Genomic DNA, 17,265 nt, shown 5'->3' with positions numbered 1-17,265 from the left:
CAGTAAAATCTTTGAGAAAAAAATTGTGTTGACCAGTATAGTATCTAGATGTCAGTCGGAAGGTACAGACAAATGTGTAGTTGATAATGATCCCAAGGATCCCCTGTCATAGTAAGTCAGTTTCTGAACCTTGTTGAAAAAGTTAGGAGTGCCCAATGAAGTTGGCTTGACTATAAGTGAAAGAAGGCTTTGGCCTTAGGCAAGCACAAAAGGACGAGACACTTCACTGCTGGCAGAGTGTTATCTGAAGCTAATGCATGATGACATGGGCTGCATGGTCAGCCAGAACAAGAGTTTCAGCTTAGGGCCATACTAAGATTGCAGGGATCACAGTGTCAGCTCTGATTTCAATTAAGTCTTTGCAAAGATTTCTGCAGATAGGTCCTTCTGCTTGACAGCTAAGGTCTTTCTTTTGTATACATGCAGGATGCACATATTAGTTAGTATACAGTTATTATTAGTTTAAAATATGCAATGTGTAATTAAATAGTCAGGTTAATAATCATATCTTTTAAAAATGTCTGTTTCTTAACCTGTGTAACCAATAAGACTTATATTACAACAGACAAAATTTCAAAGATCTAATTATTTTTTTCCAGTTTATTCCATAGGGTTACTCCTTCATTTATCTTGGACAGTAAAGAGACCTAATCAATTTCAGTTTTGTTTATAGTTAAGGCTAAGATTTTGTCACAGATATTTTTAGTAAAAGTCACGGAGAGGTCACAGGAAATAATGAAAAATTCACGGAAGTCCGTGACCTGTCCCCTGACTTTTACTAAAAAAAACCCATGATGATAAAATGAGGAGCCTGGACAGCTGCAGGTGGCCTGGAAGCTCCAGGGTCCCCCTCCACTGGCAACTCCGAACTCTGGGTTCCCTTCTGCCGCCTGCAGAGGTTGAGAGCTATGGGGGTCCCTCCGCCGCGCGGGGGGGAGGTGTCCGCCTGCTGCCAGCTCTCCCAGCTGGGGCTGACTGAAGTCACAGAGGTCTTTGGAAGTCACGGAATCAGTGACTTCCCTGACCTCTGTGACTAAATCACAGCCTTATTTATAGTTAGTTTTACTTTCTGTTTCTCATGCATTAGCACAATGCTGTAGTGTTTAAGGTTTTTTAATTTCTTTCCATGCTCCCCTCCACCCCTAAATCTATCATTTTGACATCTGACCTACCTGACAATATCCCTTTAGAATCCAAACTGAAAATGGAATTTTAAATATGAAAAATGTCTAGGTGTTAGTCTGAGAATCAGGATTTTTGTTGTTTTAGAATGAGATGGTCAGTGGTTTTCTGTGAAATGGATGACTTTCAGAAAAAAAATTAAATTACATTTGTCCAGGTTGTATGCCAGTACTGTTTAAGTGCCTTGAATTACAGAGTGAACAAATTTATCCTTTGTACTGAAACACTGCAGAATCAGACTTCTTCCTGTTATTAGAGAAAAATAACACCCCAAAACCTCTTAGCTCTTCTTGCTCTCTTCATTAGCTCGTGTCAAAATGTACAATCTAAAAATGCACACACCAGTAACACACCCTCTGCTAACACCAACTCTTTTCAGTGTGAGCAGTTGATATGAGAAATAATAATTGCAAAACTAGATACATATATATGTGTATATGAGGACATACAGTTCACATAAAGCACACTGTCTACACAGTTAGATAAGGCACACTATGGGGGTGTGATTTCTAAAGTGCACCAACTTGTTACGCATTAATTGGACTGTGCAGATCCTGCTGGTATGCACTAAATGTTTCCTAATGCGCTTTAATGTAGTGAAACTGTACTACATTAAAGTGACTGGAGAGTGTTTAATGCACAGCAGCGGGGTCTACGCAGACCAATTAATGAAGAACACATTACTATTCTTTAAAAATCACACCTCTGTAGTGCATATAACCCCACCATGTAGACAAGCCCTAAGTCAGCATCTTTTAAAAGCCAAAAGGAAACCCAATCCAATTTATAGAGAAGGGGAAAAGGTCCATAAAGTTTTAGAGCTTCCAAACATTTTTTTTGTTTGGATTGTCTTCATTTTCCTTCATATCCCCAAAACTCCTGAACATCTTTGAAAGACAGATAAAACTAAATGTGATTTCCACAGGGAAACCTTAAGCATCAGAATGAAATCTAGGCCCTGTTTTGGGGTTCACTGTTCAACACTGGCAGAAGAATATGTATGAGGAAAGTTATTGCAAGCCTTATAAATGAGACCTCAATGTTCCAATTTCATTCTTTGTGACAAGAGTTTCGGATTTCACAACTGCTGAGTAGGGTGTTGCCTAATAGGTCTTCCCAGAGATTAAATCCACAATGATACGTTGCAGAGAAAAACTGAAATGAAATATTTACAGTATTTCACTTTGTGTATGTTGTGTAGATAAACATCTGTTGCTGTTAGGGACCAACCCTCCAAACTGATGTTCCCCAGGTTTTCAGTTTGATTTTGCTGGATGTCACGATGTATTTATTCATCGATATGGCCATTGATAATTGTAACGCTGCCTACAGTGACTCAAGAGCATGAATTCCAACCTCTGGGCAGACTATTAAGAAGCTGGGACAAAACCCAAATTGGTTGTGACTTCTATCCTTAGATTTCACCAACCAATTATCAAGTGTAAACTCCTTAGGCACTATAACAGCCTAAAAATGGAAGCATGGACAGTCACGTAAGCATACCTTTGTGATAGATGGTCCCCTACAGCAAGAATCACAGGAGTGTTCAGGTTATTACTCCCAATCCCAAAGGACCAGTCGCTTATCCCATGGGGATCAATTGCACCTTAGGTCTCCCACCAGAGACAATGCTTGCAGTCAGTCCTATAATAAACTATATAAAATTTATTAAATAGGAAAAGGAAATTAGAGTTATTTACAAGGTTAAACATAAGTACACAAATGAGTTACATTTTTTCAAAAGGTAGAAGAAGTTTTTGTAACAAGCAAACTCTATATTTCCTTTAGAGCTAACCCAGGCTAAGCAGCTGGGGATCTCTTCCTTATGCCTAGAAAACCTTGCCCACCAGAGACCAAGCAGCATAGAGATACCAAGTTCCTTTGGTTTGGGGTTTTTATCCTGCTGCTGCCATGTGCTCTGAGCTGCAAACTCAGCTGATGGGAGTAGTCCACTTGCATGACTCATCTTCACTGGATGGAGAAAGAAAAACAACAAACCTCTTTTGTCCTCTTTAACATCCCACAATAGTCTGTCTGGTGTCAGTGGACCTGTCCTCTTGGGCAGGCCATAGCATCTTCTGTTGAAGATCAGCCCTTCACGCTAATTAATCTCTCTCTCCTGTCTGGTGATTTACACAGTTACAGAGACTTGCAATACAAACACTCAAATATTATCTTACAATTAGGGATGTAAAATATTAACCAGTTAATTGGTAAGCATTAGTCTTACTGGTTAGCCCGCCTTAACCGTTAACCCCCAGGCTGGCCGACCGAAGCAGCGTCGCCTGGCTGGAGTGGGCCCAGCTGCACCAGCCGGAGGGGCCCTGGCTCGAGCCACGCCGGCCGGAGCGTCCCCAGCCCCAGCTGGGCTGGTCAGTGGGATCGGCCCCAGCCTCTTAAACGAAATATTTTTAATCGTTTATACGTTTAACTTTTAAAATGGTATTTACATCCCTACTTACAATATAAGATTCAGATGTTACACATGAAATTAATGCATGCAGCAACTCCCGAGCATTCCATAAAGTCTAATCACTAAACACATTCTTATCATTCTAATACCTTTTTAACAATGCCAAATCACAAGTGAACCGGACTGATTCCAACTATGTATTTGTCAGTGTTCAACTGAAACATGGGCACCCTGGCATGAGTTGGCACCTTGTCTGCCAGCGTCACAATAATTTATTTCCCTATCTTTAATAATTCAGTCAACGTTAATGTTTCTTATTCATGGAGGTAATTGTGAGTTGAATCACATTTAGTTTGTCAATAATATTCAGTGAAACTAAACACAAATAGATTCCTGCCAGCAAAGGTTCAAGACATGAAACTAAACATTTTTGGAGAGCTTGTTTTAGTTTTAGGAATCTAAGGCAGTTTAGTTGCAGAGACCTATTGAGGGGTCCGGAAGAAGGAGTGCTAAGAAGAAAAGTGTTGAAGTATTATGGAGGGAAAAAAAGAAAATTAGGTGAATAGAAATTACTGTCTTGTACCTATGCTTTATTTCACTGTTAGCCCATCATATACTTTTTGAAAGGGGCAACTGAACTTCTATTTGACAGTGGGAATGTTCTTATTTGACAGAATGATAAAATTCTGTGCATAGATGGATTGTTCTAGGCATCAGAAAAGTAAACATGAGCTTCAAACGGTAATGTTTATGGATGTGAGTAGTCCCATTGTAAGTCCCATTTGATTTTAATGGGACTGTTCATATGCTTAAAGTTAGGCAGATGCTTAAGTATCATGTTAAATTAGAACTTCAATAAATACCTTTCTTCATTCTAATGGGTGCTGCTTTGTACAATGGAAAAGTATTTATCTAGTGCCCTGCTCCAGCACATCAGCCTGTCTTTATAACTGACATTGAAACGTGTGTCTACTTCATAGCTTTTTTTCCCTTTTCTACAACAATGCAGTTAATATTGAACATTTTTTTCATTCCTGACAGGGTGTAGAAGGGAGGCTTGATAAGTATTACAAACAAGAGTATTTTCGAAACTTCCTCAGATAATGTATAGTAGGCCACCAAAATATTCACTCAGTCTATAATCAGAAAAGTAAATAGAGTTTTAAAAAGTCTGAGTTGTGGCTTGTGTTTAGCTAATAGTTCAGAATTAAGCAATCAGCACCGATTGTCATTTGGCTCCATGCAAACCTTCAACTCAAGTCTTTGTGTAGCCAGCAGATAGTTTTATCCTTTCAACCTTGTCTGTGGCAAAGATGTAAAAGATAAATAAATAAATATAGCGTGTTCAGCCCAACCTATTTGATTTGTATCTGAGGAAAGCCTGACTTTATGGTATTACACCAAGGAAATTGTGAAAGTAGTGTTATTTTCCTCAAAGACAGCAAATTATTTTGCGTTTACATAGCTTAAACAAAATTAATTTCCTAACCATACAATTGCATAAGAGAATAGATTTTTTCCCCCTTGTCAATTCTCATTTGGACTTCTTAAAGTATTCTTTAATATAGTAGGATTAAATTATATTACTGTAGTAAGTAGGAATCATTTTTACATATTCAGGTTTCAGAGTAGGACCTCGCTTTCAAAACCAGTATGTTCTAATTCCGTAGGCGGCTGCATTTCAGTGATGATATGATCCCTGCATATATATAGTTTGCAATATTTTATAAAACACTTTGGAATCCTTTAAGATAAAATGCTCTAAAGAAATGTGACATGATTATTTATCTTTTATGGAGAAAAAAAGGTGGTATGATCAGTTACTTTAAATTTGACAATACCGTATCGGCAGGATCTGTACTCTTTTTATTGTGACTCAAGTCAGACAGTTCCAAACATTTAGGCATGTCTACACTAGGGACTTTACCATGGCACAGCTGTACTGATGCAGCTGCACCACTGTAAGATTTCTCATGTAGCTGCTCTATGCCGAGAGGAGAGAGCTCTCCAATCGACATAATTAAACCATCCCCCAGCAAACAGCAGGAGCTGTGTCGGCAGGAGGAGCTCTCCTGCCAACATAGCGCTGTGCACACTACCACTTATGCCGGCAAAATTTATGTCACTCGGGTGTGTTTCTTCACACCTCTGAGCGACATAAATTTTGCTGATATAAGTGTAGTGTAGACATGGCATTATGTACATGTTATTAGAACAAGCAGCATAAAATAGCAATGGGCTAGAGTTGCTATTTGAGCATAACACCAAAATGGACCTAATTTAATAATTTGGAATTTTGGGAAAGTTTGGATTTAGATGCAGGTTTGAATTCCCAAACTCAGCAGGGTTTATCTACAAAGTTTGATTTGCCCCATTCTAGAGATGCAGTTTTGGTTCATGTCCATCAGGAGTTTCAAGGAGACAATGTTTTGTTATATATAAAAACCACACACACACATGCTCTTGGAAATGGTGCATGTAATATTTTTATGCTAGAAAATAGTAATGGATGTCATCAATCACAGATAGGTGAAAACAGATGATGCTTTGCACCCTTTCTTTCAGGCTATATGTGAGGAGCAATTAAGTACCTTTATGTAGTGATAGCTGGAAACGGTAGGAGGCTACCACCCAAACAGTAGGAGGCACTGGATTGCATGGTAGAGACAGCTGAATTAAGCCATGTGGTCCTGAGGGGTTTCCCGGGGACTGATAGCCCCTGTGTTTGCAAAGACAGGAAAAGTATAAATATAGTGCCAATCTATAGAAAGGGAAATAAGGACAACCTGGGGAATTACAGACCAGTCAGCTTAACTTCTGAACCTGGAAAGATAATGGAGCAAATAATTAAGCAATCAATTTTCAAAGATCTAGAAGATAAGGTGATAAGTAACAGTCAGCATAGATTTATCAAGAACAAATCGTGTCAAACCAACCCGATAGTTTTCTTTGACAGGGGAAAAAGCCTTGTGGATAAGGGGGAAGCAGTAGATGTGGTATATCTTGACTCTAGTAAAGCTTTTGATACTGTCTCGCATGATCTTCTCATAAACAAACTAGGAAAATGCAACCTAAATGGAGCTACTATAAAGTGGGTGCATAACTGGTTGGAAAACCGTTCCCAGAGAGTAGTTATCAGTGGTTCACAGTCATGCTGGAAGGGCATAATGAGTGGGGTCCCGCAGGGATCAGTTCTGGGTCCGGTTCTGTTGAATATCTTCATCAATGATTTAGATAATGGCATAGTGAGTACACTTACAACGTTTGCAGATGATACCAAGCTGGGAGGATAAGACAAACTTGAGAAATGGTCTGAAGTAAATAGGATGAAATTCAAGGACAAATGCAAAGTACTCCATTTTGTGGAAAAAGCAAATTCTTTCTTCTGTTATCTCTTCAGTAAGGATCAAAATAAAATGTATCCATTAGATATTTTTACTTTGTGCAGTGAATAGCTTGTTTTAGGATTTTGTTTAATTAAAGAAGTAGTGATTGAGTGATTTCTATCTTTCTACACCTTATTGCTGCAGTAGGGTCAATTCTTTATGAAACATGTTGGGAATTAGACACAACTCTTATTATTGTTAATGAAGTGGCATGCCTGATTGTTTATTCACTCTGGTGAGCTGTTAGTCCACTGTGTCTTGAGATTGTCTTGTTTGTGACATAAATTTAACAGGTACATGTGGTACAGATTCAGCAGAATTTATATCTTTTTCTGATGAACTTTCTGTGGTGTGTACAAGCATATTCCATCAATAAGAGTACATCAAAAGGCAGAGTAATCCAAGATCTGATTATTGTTTCTGCTCTACCAGAGACAAATGAAAGGCTCTCTCGTTCCTGTTTAGATCTGTCACTAATGTGGGCAATAATTACAAAATGTTGTGTAGCCATAATCCCAACTATACATATAAAATGATGGGATCTGAATTAGCTGTTACTGATCAAGAAAGCGGTCTTGAGTCATTGTGGATAGTTCTCTCCACTCGATGTGCAGCGGCAGTCAAGAAACCTAACAGAACGTTGGGAATCATTAGGAAAGGAATAGATAATAAGACAGAAAATATCATATTTCCTTTATATAAATCCATGGTACACAAACATCTCGAATACTGTGTGCAGATCTGGTCGCCCCATCTCAAAAAAAAAAAAAAAAAATTGGAATTGGAAAAGGTTCAGAAAAAGGCAGCAAAACAATGATTAGGGGTATGGAACAGCTTCTGTATGAGGAGAGATTAATAACACTGAGACTTTTCCACTTGGACAAGAGATGACTGGGGGGGGATATGATAGAGTTCTATAAAATCATGACCGGTGTGGTGAAAGTAAATAAGAAAGTGTTATTTACTCCTTCTCATAACACACGAACTAGGGGTCACCAAATGAAATTAATAGGCAGCAGGTTTAAAACAAATAAAAGGAAGTATTTCTTCAAACAAAGCACAGTCAAGCCGTGGAACTCTTTGCCAGAGAATGCTGTGAAAGCCAAGACTATAACAGGGTTTAAAAAAGAACTAGATAAGTTCATAGAGGATAGGTCCATCAATGGCTATTAGCCTGGATGGGCAGGGGTGGCAAACCATGCTCTGAAGTGTCCCAGCCTCTGTTTGCCAGAAGCTAGGAATGGGTAAGAGGGAATGGATCACTTGATGATTTTCTGTTCTGTTCATTCCCTCTGAAGCTCTTGGCATTGGCCACTGTCGAAAGACAGGATACTGGGCTAGATGGACCATTGGTCTGATCCAGTATGGCCGTTATGTTCATGAACCTCTGTTGACTGCATCTCTCTGGAAATTTTTATAACATTCTCATCTCAGTTTTATTATCTATCTAGAATATATTGATTGTTTAGTTTCTTTCACTTCAGTGATCCTTTACAGTTCACTTTACTCTCTGTGCTTCAGGGCTTGTCTAAACTTACAGCACTGCAGCAATACAGTTGCACCAGTGCAGCTGCATCACTCTAGTGCTTATGAAGACGCTACCTAAACCGACGGGAGACCGTCGCCATAGGCACCCAACCTCCCTAAGAGGAGAAGCCTTCTGCACTGGGAGTTAGGTCGGTATAACTGTGTTGCTAAGGGATGTAAATTTTCCACACCCCTGAGCAACATAGTTATCATAGAATCTCAGGGTTGGAAGGGACCTCAGGAGGTCATCTAGTCCAACCCTCTGCTCAAAGCAGGACCAATCCCCAGACAGATTTTTGCCCCAGATCCCTAAATGGCCCCCTCAAGGATTGAACTCACAACCCTGGGTTTAGCAGGCCAATGCTCAAACCACTGAGCTATCCCTCCCCCAACATAAGTTTGTAGTGTAGACCAAGCCTCAGTGTTAACTGGCTTTGTGGTCTGTTTTAAATCTTGTCTACACTGGGAAGTTAATTCAGATTTAAATGGGGTGTGAATTTAAAGCAGAATAGCTGTTCCTGATTAACTCCCTGTGTGGATGCTCTTATTTCAGAGTAAGGCCAGGTCTAAGCTACAGCCCTAAGTTTCCTCTAAGTTGCACGGCCGCGCAGCAGCCTATTAAGCGCTGCGCAGGCGGTCAGGGCTGCGGCAGGGAGAGATGCCCAGGACCTGCTGTAGCCGGGGGGAGAGGCACCTGTCTCGTGGTCCTAGCCCGGAGCTGCCACGGCAGGGAGAGGCACCTCTCCCCCACAGCCCAGGTGCTGCTGCGGGGAGAGAGAGTGGGGCCAGTCTTCTCTCCCCGCTGTAGCCTTGGGGCAGCCTGCACCCCAAACCCCTCATCCCTGACCCCACCCCAGAGCCCACACCCCAAGCCCTCACCTGTACCCCCCCACATCCCAACCCTTTGCACCAGCCCTAAGCCCTTCATCCTCAGCCCCACTGCAGAGCCCACACCCCCAGCTGGAGCCCGCACATACACCCCGCACCCCAACCCTCTGCCCCAGCCCTGAGCCCCCTTCCACACTCCTAACCCCTCAGCCCTACCCCTGACACATGAATTTTGTTTTGTGCACCAATATGGAGGTGATGTGTCACACATCACCTCCATATTGGTGCAGATAAAATTAATTCCGCACATGCATGGGAAAAACTAGAGGGAACACTGCTACAGACCTATAACAGTACAACTATGTCACTCAGTGGTGTGAATAATCCATACTCCCTGAGCAATGTAGTTATGCTGACCTAACCCCGGTGAAGACAGCGCTGTACTGTTTTCACAGGAGAGCTTCCCCTGTCAACATAGCTACCACCTCTTGGGAGATGGATTAACTACGCCGAAGAGAGAAACTCTCCCGTTGGCATAGGAGTGTTTTAAGTGTAGACCTGCCCTAAAAGGATCCACACAGGGAGTTAATCAGGAATAGCTATTCTGGATTAACTGTCCCCTTGTAGACAAGCCCTTATTCTTCATTGCTTATATCTCTTTGTTTTTATCTCAGCTGTCTTTTCCTCGGGTCCTGAACTCTTTAAAACAGTTTGCACTATGCTGTTGCTGCTCCAGCAATTGATGTTTGACAGCTATTACTTCATGTTTCTTCACAAAGGAGAATGGAAGTTGTGATATGTAGGTATTGACTGTCAAAGAACTACAGTCGCTTATTGAATACTACTATTTCTGGGTTCCTTTGTCTGTTGTGGAACTTCTTTTGGTGCCAGATTATCAGTCCCAGTACATCACTGGGAGTTAGCAGATACCATGATCCATCAAAGTACACTACCTCAGAGGAAGAAGACTGCAAATGGGAGCTCAGTGTCAGTTAATAGTGGGAATGAAATTTGTCTTGGCTTCCTTCCCTGGTCCTTTTTGCCTTGTGATGAATTTAACTTGATAATTTCATTGTTCCCTGCTATACTGTACCTTCTCTAAGATTCATTCAATCAAAGAAACCTCTCATTTTAATTTGTGGGGTAACTGCTGGATTTTGATTGTTCTGTTTAGTTGGAGATGGATAGTTTATATTGTTATACAATGTCATTTTACTATAGGACAAGATAAAACAGGTGTGAAATTAGCAGGGGTGAGAAGAGGAGGAAGAAGAACAGGCTGGCAGTGCAAAAATATTTTTTATAGACTTAGTAGTATGCAAAAATTGTAGGTATAGAGTACTTTTTTGTCTGTTAAAGGAGACATATTAGGAGCTGAATGGAGGAAATCTTAGCTTGGGACCTGCCTACCCATTATCATCTGCCAATGTTCTGTTGGCATCACAGTTATAAGAAGTTTGTCTTATGGAGGGATTTTGCAAGAGGTTAAGCATAGTGGCTTTACAAATTTCTTTTAGAGAGGGTATTGCACTCATAAGGGGCAACACAGAGGAAAGCATAAAAGCTGTATAACTTAGTCTAGAGGATAGAACACTAGATTGCGATTCAGGAGACCTGGCGTCAGTTCCTGCCTTTCCAGTGGTTTGCTGGGTGACTTTTTGGCAAATCACTTCCTCTCCTTGTGCTTAAGTTTTCCCATCTTTAAAATGGAGATAATTATACTTACCTACATTTGTAACATTTGAATTGACTGGATAATTTTTAATCTTTAAAGTAGTGCTTACTGGATGGAATTTTCAACAATATTAGACTTAAAATGCAAATCCATATACCTTTGTATTATCCAGACCATTTCTTGCCGTATTTAGTTATTTTTAAAGATACTCAGGTTTTTAAAAAGTATTCTTTTTCAGCTTATATGTCCTTTCACCCATAGTGAAGATGTAGCAATTTATAACATCACATTAATGTCCATGGCAACACACTGTGAAGTGAATAAAGCAATATTTCATTTGCATTGCAGAATCAGCAGTGAGGGGGAGACAGCTCTTACTGAAACACAGATATCTGAAATATCACCAGTGGTTAATAGAGGAAATGTCCATTCAAGGGAATAGTTTTATAGAAATCTTTTTCCTGCACTTGGTCATGTGAAATTCTCACTTTAAAATGGGTTCTAAGTACCAAAATTTGAGTGATAAGTTATATCAAGCAATCTTTCATTCATTGCCATTCTATTCCTTTCCTGGTGGTTTTTCTCAATGTATAGTTGTGACCAAAAGAATCTCAGTCTTGTATTCCTCATGCAGGTAAATTCGTGTGTGTGTGTGTGTGTGTGTGTGTGACGAATAGGATTGTCCTTAAAAAGGGAAATAATTGATAGATAACTAGTACCATCAGTCTTAATGATTATGGCGACAAGAACCTCACATTTGGTGAACGAGTATTCTGTGGAACCTTGACTCTCAGCTGGATGAGATTGCAGTTTTTTTTAGTGACCTACACCCAACAGTATACGTTTCTGAGGATTCATGTATTGCAAGAATGGATCCACAGTACTTGGTAATAAGTTCTTTTCTTTTTCTCTTTAGCCTCTTATGCCAATCCAGTAATTTGGGTATAGTTCCTCTCAGACAGAAGATGGAGGCAAAATAAGTATTTTGATCTTGTCCCCCTATGGATGGGATTTGCTGACTCACAGAACTCAGTTGTTTCTGTCTCCAGCAGATGGAGCATCAATATTATTGCCAGCTAAGACACTTGAACTAGAGAGAATAGTGTAGAGCTGGTCAAAAAACATATTTTATTTGCCACTGAAATTTTTAAGTTTTGTTTGTTTTCATTGAAGATTTTTATGGAATTGTTTTGGCTTTCTTAGAAAAACTGAACATTTTTTGGTTTTCAGTAACAAAAGAGAAATGTATTTGATTGTTAACTGAAAAAAAAATCAGTGAAACAGATTTCACACAAAAACTTGTTTAATCAAAAAGCCATTTTTGTCTGGGCAAAAAATAAGCTTAAAAAGAAAAAATCAACCAGCTCTATTTAAAAAGGTTCTAATCATGCACTGATGGTCAGCTTCTTTTGCAGTACTATATAGGGAGCTGTCTACATGGCTTTGATTTAACTTGCAACAAGTCAACCTTTGTAGGAGCACAGCAAGCCTGCTGTAGATCCATTCCCAGTAAATACCAAATTGTCTCATACCAAATATTGCAGGCCATTTCTAGCAGAACTTTGAGGGAATCAGACTCCAAGGGTACATATTCTCTCTCTTATCTGTGATCTCTGTACATTGCAATTCAGGGGCAACATTTCCAACATCAGTCCCTCCTCCTTGGCTGGCCAGAAATACCAAGGACATTCACCTAGACAGTGGTGATCCTGACAGCTGGTGGGGAGGGGGATGGAAGTCGGAAAGTGTCTATATGTGTGCCTGTATTTGGTCATCTTGTTAGGACCAAGTTAAAAGAAGCACTCAGGATAACAGTTGTAAAAGTGTGTATTTTTTTGAAGAGCCGTGTGATGGGTTTGGGACTCACCACCGTGGCGCCTCCCACTGGTTGTTCCGGGAATTAGCTCAGTCCATGGGGAGCGCCCTCTGCTGGTGGTGTCCCGTCCGTCCTCTGCTCCTCAGTTGTGGTCTGGACCCATGTTGCTCCCTGCTCGGCGGTGTCCTCTTCAGGACACTGCCCTCCGGCAGTGCCCCCATGTCCATCCTCATCTGCTTCGGGGGGGGGGGGGGGTTGTTCAGCAGTCCTTGCACTGGCCTCAGTTCCAACCACACCTCCAAAATCTAGCCCTATGTCTCAAGGGCCGGTTGCAGTTTGTCTCAGCCACCCTACTGCATGGCCAGGTGCGGTACAAGGGGGAAGAGGGGGACCCAGGCCCGCCCACTACTCTGGGTCCCGACCCAGGGACCCTCTAGTGGCAGCCTCCCTGCCCTCCTTCTCTCCCCTTGTCCAACTGTCCCTGGCCCACTTCCCCTCTGGCCCCTCGCACCCTCTAGGCCCTTTCTCTCAGGGCCCTGCAGTCTGGCAGGCCCTACTGTGCTCCCCCTGAGCCTGCCCAGCACTGCTCTGTCCGAGGTGCTGGTCTCCTGCTCTGGAGACATCTTCCCCCAGGAAGGTCTGGGACAGACTGACTGCTCTCTCCCTGAGCAGCCTTCTTATAGGGATGAGCCTGGCCCTGATTGGCTCCCAATAAGCCCTCTTCCTATTGGCTGTTCGTCTGCGCAGGCCCCCGATAGCATGGGGGTGGGGCAGCCGCCCCACCACAAGGCATGATTATCTTCTCCTGGAGGAATTCTGCACCACTGCACAATGCAGAATTTTGCAGAAATTAACATTGTGCATGCCGAATGTCCTTTCCCCTACAGAAATGGGCTGCAGTGCTGCTACCTGCTACTAGGGGCCACTGAACCCGGCAGAGCCCATCTTGCACATAGAAGACACTGCTGCGGGGAGCGGGAAGGGAGCTAGAGGGTTCCTGGCAGCCGCAGTTCCCAGTATGCCCTGAGGGAAGGAGAGGGTGGCGCGCAGGAAATTTTGTGCATGCCTGGGACCGAGCATCAGGCTGTTTCTCTCTCTGGATCCATGGGCTCTGGGGGGGAGGGAGGCGGGTGTCTGGGCTGGGGGGGGCCACGACTGGGCTCTGGGGGAGAAGGGAGTTCAGGTATCTGGGCAAGGGAGGCCCCACAGCTGGGCTCTGGGGTGTGTGTATCGGTGGCTGGGCTCTAGGGGAGAGGGGGTTCAGGTGTATTAGCGGGGGGGGCACGGCTGGGCTCTTGGGGGGGAAAGGAGGCAGAGAAACAGGAACTGGGGTGTCATAGGGGTTTCTTTAACTCTCTACTCCTGGGAGAATTTTTGTGTGTGTCTGAATTATTACACACATACTTACTAACAGGTATTCTGAAATAAATTACCAAAATCATTGAAACTGATGTGATTATGTAGTGTTATTTTGACAAATAAAATTTGCAGAATTTTAAAATATTGTCTCTAGAATTTTTAATTTTTTTGGTGCAGAATTTTTAATTTTTTGGTGCAGAATGCCCCCGGGAGTACATGATTGCATAATAAACAGTAAGAGCTCCCTCAGTGCAACACAGATTCTGGTCTGTATGGGATCATGGTTCAGCATGAGATTGGAGACTCAATAGGTGCTCAGTAAAGGTAGGAGATTAAGAATGCAAATTTGTGAAATAGGATCCCGAAGTCAGACATCATTGGATAGATATTTCTCTATTTTCAAGCTTCAGTTTGCTTCCAAAATCTTCTACTCTAGCTTGCATTTTCTAGCCCTCTTTTTGTGCAGTCATTCTACAAATTGAATGTTGGACACTTTCTAAATAGTCTACCCTTCCGTAATTCTTTACTGCTTATTGATAAAAATATTTCTTACATTGGGTACACTTTTATTTAAAACGATACAGTTTAGGTTTTCATGCTTACAATTTGGCCTATCTTTAATGCATTTATAATTGAATATGGAAAGTCTTCCGATTTTACTTTTATTTTAAAAATCTACAGCCCCACATGACATTTTTAAAAAACCAACAACAACAAAAATCACTTTCTTCCATAGTGTTACAAAAACAATTATTTGTAGCTCCCTCTGTTGGTTCTGCAGCAGTAATTAAACAAAAATACTGTCAGAGATGTCTTTTTATTGGTAAAAGCATAGTATATGTTGTTCAACAACAACAATTATTTCACTTTCAACAGTATTCAAATACAGGCAAACTAAAATCAAGATGTGCCAAAAGTAAAAGCACAAAATAGTCTTTTTCCTGCTTTTCAGGGAGGTATAGCATACATTAAAGAACTAAAAATAATAAAATAAACAAAAATAAAAAATGTCTCTAAAGCAAAAGCCTTCACTCTTCTGTAATAGTGGTTGTGTATGTCTGCTGTAGCCTCAGAGAGGATGCATATGCAAAGATGGAGGGAATAGCATTGTAGCCAAATTGTCACAGGTTTAAAAAACAATCTTTTGTAAAATAATCATTTTTTATTTTCCGTTATTTCAGCTGTTTGTAAACAAAAAAATAAAGGTACATTTGAAATTTTTCAATAATATAGGAAACTGCAAATCCAAAATATACTGTTGTTTTTGGAACACAGTATACTTCAAATGCAAGCTATCAGTTTGACCTTGAGAACACTTCAGTGATGATGTAGCATTATAGTTGATCCTAATAAAATGTTTTAAAAGCATGATATTAAAACTTAATTTTATAAAGTTTATTGCTTAACTTTGTCAATCAAAACAAAACAGTTTTTAACAGCAAGGTTTGAGTCAAGTTTTAGTTATAGTTAACCTTTCCACTTATGTTGAGCTTATATCTGGAGTTGTTTCTAATGTTTTAATAAATCTTGCTGTGAGCAGATTGCCGCAACTACATTTGTAACTCATTCTTTATGTAAACTACTACAGTAAATTCCTACAGTGTGATATAGAAAAAGCCAATAAAATGTTGTAACTGATTGCTTTTTTATGCTAATTATGTGGACATTGTGGTCCTTCATAGTAATAACATGTTCTTCTAGTGAAAACAGTAACGTTTTGGACCTTTATTTCATTTATGTATCAGTTGAAAATAACCAAAACAGTTATTTTACCAATTCTTGTCTGAGATTGCAACATTTCAAAAGAGTAACCAAAAGAAAACTGATCTAGAATGTTGTCTATGTAGTCAGATTTATGGTTTGGTTTCACATTTAAACCCTCTAGAGTTGATATAAACCTAAACTTTACCAATTGCAGTGGGTAAAGGGAATTTGTTGAAATGGAAGTCTGGTATAAAACAATTATTTTTCTACTTTTCTGTTTTTAATCAAAATCACATTTTCTCAGAGTATAAAATTTCAAATAATTTAAAATAGAAAGGTTTTCTGCTCAAAACTATAATTTTATAAATCTGAAAGCATATTATTTTGTAGTAAAAATGGATAAAGAAGAGAAAAGGTCAAATGAACACTACAGAGTGGGAAATGTAGATTGCAGAATGGTAGTGACAAAAGGCAAGTGACAGGAGGAGAAATAAAAGAAGCCAGGTTCTTTATGGTCATAAAACAAAACAATAAATAACCCTCAATATTTAGTGAGATGAAAGCCAATAACAATTATATGACAAAAATGTTGGCTTAAATAAGCATAAAAATAGATTCAGAGATTGGTGGTTTTTATGTAAATGCAACATCTACAATTTTAACATGTCAATTAAAAAAATGGTGGCCCACAAGTATCTTATAGAGTAAAAATGTTCTCTCTCAATCAAAGGTGATTACAGTTTTTTCCTGTCTACAAATGTGCTTGTTGTATAACGAGAATGCATTAGTCTCAGTGCAATGTAAAAAATGAAAGGCAGCAAGAAACAGCTCTATTGTTATCACTCCAGGCGTGTCTAATGAATCGTGTTTCCATGTTCTCTCGGTCACGCCGCAGAGTGCCCTTAGCCAGGGCTAAGCCTCCTGTAAAATGCTCTTTAAGATTATTGTAGCAAGCATAGAAATGCTGGATGAGTGGGGGGTGGGGAGGGAATGCTAATGAGACAGCTGCATTTCAACCAGTACAGCTGCAGGGATTACTCACCATTGCTGCAATAGTATAGGGTTACCATACGTCTGGATTTTCCCGGACATGTCCGGCTTTTTGGGCCTCAAATCCCCGTCTGGGGGGAAATCCCAAAAAGCCGGACATGTCCGGGAAAATAGGGAGGTAGGGCCCGAACGGTGCTCGGCAGGGGCTGGGGCCGGGGGTGCTGGGCCGGGCCGGGGGCGCGGGCACTTGGCCGGGGGCCGGGACTGGGACCGGGGTCGGCGCGGTGCTTGGCTGGGGCCGGGGGCGCGGGGCCGGCGCGGTGCTGGGCCGGGGGCATGGGCACTTGGCCGGGGGCCGGCGCGGGCGCTCGGCCGGGTGCCGGGA

General features: G+C 41.0%; 1 protein-coding gene across 1 annotated transcript in view; it reads left to right on the top strand.

Annotated features, from left to right (window-relative positions):
- MED13L (mediator complex subunit 13L) overlaps nucleotides 1–17,265 on the top strand; it is a 365,499-nt gene that overhangs the window by 125,122 nt on the left and 223,112 nt on the right. The gene's annotated exons all lie outside the window — the stretch shown is intronic.

This window comes from Emys orbicularis, chromosome 16 (genome assembly GCF_028017835.1).
Source record: "Emys orbicularis isolate rEmyOrb1 chromosome 16, rEmyOrb1.hap1, whole genome shotgun sequence".
Lineage (NCBI taxonomy): Eukaryota > Metazoa > Chordata > Testudines > Emydidae > Emys > Emys orbicularis.
This window is presented reverse-complemented; position numbering and strand designations above follow the sequence as displayed.